The sequence below is a fragment of the Cygnus olor genome, chromosome 3, assembly GCF_009769625.2.
Source record: "Cygnus olor isolate bCygOlo1 chromosome 3, bCygOlo1.pri.v2, whole genome shotgun sequence".
NCBI lineage: Eukaryota > Metazoa > Chordata > Aves > Anseriformes > Anatidae > Cygnus > Cygnus olor.
In genome coordinates this window covers 41,611,233-41,617,676 of record NC_049171.1, presented here as the reverse complement: position 1 = coordinate 41,617,676, position 6,444 = coordinate 41,611,233, and positions in this window count along the sequence as shown.

The following is a 6,444-nucleotide window of genomic DNA, read 5'->3' as shown; positions in this document are numbered from 1 at the left end:
ATTCACTTGATTCAAATGAACTGTTATACAAAGTGTGTCCCTTTCTATTATTTTTAGTAAAATGGATTTCTTGCTGTGATAAGTGATGCAATTGTAAATTTCATCTGAAAAGTGATTGTGCTAAAGCAGTGGGTAGCGTTTTTATTTAAGTAGTAACAATGTTATTCAACAGCTACTATAAGTGGTCTGAAATATGACGCTATAGTAAATAAGTAAATAAATAAATAAATCAAACCTGTGGAAAATCATTGTTATCTTTTAGAATTTAGAATTTTTGTCCTTGGGAAGAAGTTCTGGGACATATAAGGATGAATTTAGGTATGAATAAATTATAAGTATGAATAAAACCACTTAGATGAAAAGAAAGATCTGTTAGGCTTTTTCATAAAACCATCAAGACTGAAACCATTTTTCAAATCTCTTAATTTAAAGGAATATTACAGGTTACATTTCTTAATTGATATTAGATACACCAGGATACAATAAATGAAGAGGAAAGAGCTCATATACTCAGACAAATCAGTGTTGTCCATTAATCTAGAAGTCTTTTGTATAAGTTTTGCCCTTACCAAGTCTGTTCAGCAGATACCGAATGAAAGATAGACATGTCTAGCTTTAAGGAAGGCAAACAAGTACTCTGATGTAAATTCTCTATTGACATGCTATGCATATTATGAAAATGTATACAAGATTCAGTGCTCTGGTTTTCCCCTTTTTATTGCTTCCTCGTGTAGCTTTAACCTATCTGAGCCTGAGTCCTTGTTTTTACTGTAAATTTTTATCACAAACATATCAGTAGAAACTCCACAGAAGACTTGCAAGGGAGAACTGAAGCCACATGGTAAAGAGGATACATAACCCTAACAAGGAAAGGACATTAGCAACAACCTAAAACCCTCTGATTCAGCTGGAGTGAACAGCCAAACATTTAGATATGTAATCTATTCACTGAAGCAATGAAGAACTGTTTAAAGAACAACTCTGGGAAAGCACTGTAGATGTCTTTTCTGCAAGTTGCCTAGCTTCCTCCCTTCAGATATGGAGACATGAAGGAGTGTATGCTTTGGTATCTTACGGTATGGTTGGAGTATACATCTTCACTATTGCTACTGTACAGATTTAGCCAATCTATTCTCCCAACAGAAATAATCATCTCTCTCTGTTCTAAACTCTACTTGCCCTACCAATATGCAAGTGAAAAAGCAGATCATACATTGCATCTCATTCTTTTAAAAGTGCACCCCATTTAATTTGTCTGGTCACAGTTGTTGACACTAGTGATTGTTAGGCAACTGCCCTTTCATAGACAACTAACTATACCACAATTAGGGTATAAAAAATTGCCAGATTCAGGCCACAGTAACACAGTATAAATACCGGATTGTAAACTGGCAGTCTAAGCATTAGCTGTTTAGTTCTAATAAAACTGTTAACAATCAAAAAACACAGAAAAAAAGCTAAAGAAAAATACAACAAAACACAAAACAAAGCAAGCAAACAAAAACTATTATTGTCAAATAAGAAACTTATTTAAAAGATCTAAGTTTTAATATTTGAAATGTAAAAATATGTTGTATCAGAAATTTGTTTTAAATGATTATTTGCTAGAGTCCATGTTCTACTCTTTTACCATTTCTTTATTAGACAGTTAAATGAATTCTTTGTTGATATAGAGAGAGTCCAAGCTTGGAAAGTTATGGTTTTGGAAGCTGCAGATAAATCTCATGTTAAGGGCTTTGCATAATTCCCATGTTAAGGGCTTTACATAATGAATCTATACTGGAAAATTCATTGAAGCAAAATTGATTATTTACATTGCAGTGAAAAAATGCAGATGTGCAGCATACAAGCTCTACCTACCAGAATAATTAGCAGAAAATAAATAAATAAATAAATAAATAAATAAATCTGTAACTATATCCAACTGCCTACTAAGCAGGAACATGATGTTACATTAGCTGAATAGAAACCTTTTGGATTAACATGATGTTCAGTATTTTTTTGTCATACTTGGTTGACAGCAATTGAAATGTAAATAATAAAATGGAAAACAAAAATCTACTCAAACAAATCTTTAACTGGTAGTATTGAAACAGAGCTCTGTAATGCTTTCTTTTCTTTGTCATAAATCATTTGACTCAAAGAAAATCAAAATAAATGGGAATAAATTTAACTATTTCTATGACACCTTCATGTCTCCAAACAGTATGGACTTGAAAATATTCAAAGTGTAAATAAAATGCATATTTTTTAAATTATCATAATTATCAACTGGGGCAAATTCATAAGAATGTTGTAGAAGAATTATGTGAAATTTTATGACAAAACTAGATTTTTATTTATTTATTTATTTATTTATTGGTAAATGTATGCTAGTTAGACAAATGTCAGGAATATGAATATGAATCATAGGATGAAACCTGTGAACTATTTCACAATGGAGATCAATAAAAATAATATGGAATTTGCCTGTGTTGTAAGAATCAGATGAATTGCTTATGAATGAAATGAATTGCAAATGATGCTGATACAAAAATATCCTTTAAACAATAAAAAGTTATGCAGTAGTGATTATGAATGGATAAATTTTGAATAATATGATTTGCTTTACAATGCCTTTTTAGTAGAAAAAGCTGTAATGATAATAATATCATAGAATATGATTAAAAATCACAAAGCATCTTCAGTAACATTTATAGGACTTTTAAAGATATAGGAGACATTATACTCAATCTGTATATTTAAAATTACTTACTGAAAACATTTTGCAAAGCTTAGTAAAAACACTTTCATTTACTATTGTCATGAAAATAAGAGAAAATAATTTAGTATTTTTTACTGACATGTATAAAATTACAGGTCATCTCTTACAATATTATCTTGAAAGATGCATATGTGACACTAATAACAGGAATTAATGCCTTTTTTTTGTCATAAAAAATAAGAATATACTTGAAAGGAATAATATAAAATGTAAATTGTCCGCCCTCATGCAATATAGATATGGTGAGTCAAAAATATTTTTTTCATTATGAAAATGGAGATGATTGGATAGTTGGACACTTAATGACACATACTGATGAATCCTAATGAAAGCTAATCCTATTGAAAACAAATAGAGGGAGGCAAGTTAGTTAACTTGCAATAGCTGTGTGTAAGGAAGACCTGAAGACAATTTCTTACGACAGTGGAAGGTAGTTCTCCACTGAGATAAATAAAATAAAATAAAATAAAATAAAATAAAATAAAATGTTTTTTAAAAAATCAGGTAAATGACAAACTGCCAAGTGCAGTTTGTATCTGATAGAGATGTATAAAACTCACCAGTTCCAAATAAAGACTATACAATAATAATAAAAAGGTGTGAAAGAAAGCTATTACAATCTCACATAGTTACATTAAGTTGATACTTCCAATTACAATATCCTTTTCACAGGTGTGTAATTGCATTATCTCTTAAAATAACTAAGCTTAAGCAAGTTAGATGTGAGAAAAACCTCAGTCCAGACATGCTATATAAACCAGTATTAACATTTAATAGCTCAAAGCCCTGAAGATTTCTTCTTTGCTAACATATCCCAGGATATGCAAGCTCTGCAAAGATTTTACAATTGTTTTTTCTTATAAGTGCATACTACCACAGTACACTACACAGGAAAGAATAGCAAGCTATCTATCTTTCATGTATGTTTATTATTTTTTTCCTACTCATCAAAAAAAAAAAAGAGAGAGAGAAAAATAAAAAAGAAAGAACTACCCAACTATCCATCTAAATAACACTGGGGATGGGGAATGGCAGGAATGAGACTGAGTCACAGAAACCCAAAGGAGAAATATTTGACTTAGTCTGGAAATTTGAAAATAGGCACTGGAACTACCACTGTATTATCTGAAATCTGATGAAAGATTGCACAAAAAATCTGAATGTGGTGAATGACATGAAATTCAGAAAATATTATATAGTGTTAGTAAATCAAATCAGGATTGTTAAGGAGTGGTAGAGGTAATATGTCGTATTCTACCTTTAGAAAGTCTCAATTAGCATTTTCAGTAAAGTTGATAAAATCATAGGGTCATAGAATCATAGAATGGTTTGGGTTGGAGAAGACCTTATAGATCATCCAGTTCCAAGAACCCTGCCATGGGCTGGGACACCTCCCACTACACCAGGTTGCTCAAAGCCCCATCCAACCTGGCCTTGAATACATTCCTCACCACCCTCAGAGTAAAGAATTTCCTTCTTCTAGCTAATCTAAACCTACCCTCTTTTAGTTTGAAGCCATTGCTCTTTGTCCTACCACTCAACTCCCTGACAAAGGGTCCCTCCCCATCTTTCCTGTAGGCCCCCTGTAGGTACTGGAAGGCTGCTGTAAGGTTTCCCCAGAGCCTTCTCTTCTCCAGGCTGAACCACCCCAACTCCCTCAGCCTGTTTTTGTAGGGGAGGTGCTCCAGCCCCTTGATCATCTTTGTGGCCATCCTCTGGACTTGAGTGAGGGAAGAGGAAGCTTGTTCCTATCCTATTTGTCTTTACTCTCTGTGGTTCTATAGTGTTTTACTATAACTATATGTATTTATGTTGATATGTATCCATCTACATAAACATGTTTAATACTGGAAGCTGTGTCTCCTTGAGAAAAATGGTGAGAGGATTTTTTTTTTTTTTTCTCACATTGGGAAATGACAAAATATATTACATCCTATTTCTGCCACCTACCCCTGAACCCTAGAAAAAAGCATAGGTGATTCTGTGGAACTGCTCTTTCTGGGACTCATCCTAATGCATCATTTCTGTGACTTTTCATTGAGTTCTCTCTGAAAGCTATTTAAATAGCATAGTCCCGCTTAAACTGATTTTCTTCCGCACGATTTACTATTTCTTTTTTTACTTTCATTGAGCTAATTTATTATGCTAATAATAGTGATTTCCCTGTTGTGCATACTTTTTTTTTATTTTTTATTTTATTTTTTCCCACTGTAGCTGCAAGGTTCCATAGTTGCTGCTTCAATAAGCTTTTATAGAGAGAGGCCTGATGATGGTAGAAGGAAAGTTTTCAGGAAAAGAGTACATTTTCATATAAAGTGAATGGCATTCAGAGGCATTTTATCTTGTCAGGGAAAATGCCATTTTAGGTGGCCAGATCTCTAGTTAGCTCCTTGAATCATTCATCATAAGTTATTCACTTTAGCCCACTGATTTTTTTTTTTATTATTATTATTTTTAATTTTATATTTATTTTGTGCAGCTCACTGAACTCCTGCCAGTTTGTCTTCATCTTTATGGAAATGTGATGCCCAGAGCTGAATGTACTGCTGTAGGTGAAATCACACTACCGCCTTAGAAAGAGAAGTTGTACTATATCTTTGCTTTGTAAAGTAATTTGACAATTCATAAACAATCCAAACACTGCATTAGCTTTTTTTATTATTGCTATTACTTTTCCACAACAATATTTCTCGTAGGAAATGGATGTCTAATTGGCTGCCCACTATACCCAGAGTTAATGCTTTCCAGGTGTTCCCTCCATTTCAGTCTTTGTAGGGTTTGGTTTATCCCTTCACAGTTTCTTGAGCTTGCATTTTTTTCAAGCTTAATTTCTGTTTTTTCTTCTCATGTTACTAATTTCAGAGTTCTTCTTGGTTCTTGCAACTCTTCTATATCTATCACTGAAAAATTTCCTTAGCTAGGTTGTTTGCTGTTTTTAGTTGAACACAAATAAAAATTAAGTAACTAATTTCTAGGCCTTCGGTTTCTTTCTCATATTGATGTGTGGGAATCTATAAATAATATTTCAAATGTATTCTTCAGTCATGCTTCAATGTCCTAAATATAAAGTAATTGTTAATACTTTTTTTTTTTTTTTGAGAATATTATATAAAGTAAGAACATCCCTTATCCACTTGCTTGAGTTGAAATCCATTGCAAATGACTTCAACAGCCAACATAACATCATTACATACTGTATCACTGAATAAGGGGAACAGTTGCAGGAGTTTCTCTTTGCTTGTTCGTTTCTTTTATTTTTAACATCTGTACATGCTAAGAATGGGATTACTCATTTCATTTTATAGAAACAGGAATCCCTATCAGTTTTTTATTTTACATAAATATGCACTCATACTTCTTCACACAGGCAGAATGCATTATTTTGTTGGTTTGCTGAGCTAGCTTTCTGTGGATTGCCCTTCTTGGCTAGATGTACTTGATAATAGATATTTTTAGACTCAAAGATTGTTACTCTGTCACCTTTAATGAACATAATAGATCTGTTCCTTAGAAAATATGAAATGGTTTTATTGAAATTAAGAGACTTATGACTATAGCAGCTGAAGCTTACACATGCGACTGCATTTGTTTCACATTTCTATGTGACAGAATTCTGCAGATGCTGCTCTATACAGTATGAAATTCAGCATACTGACATATTAATTTAAATTGAGTGTTGC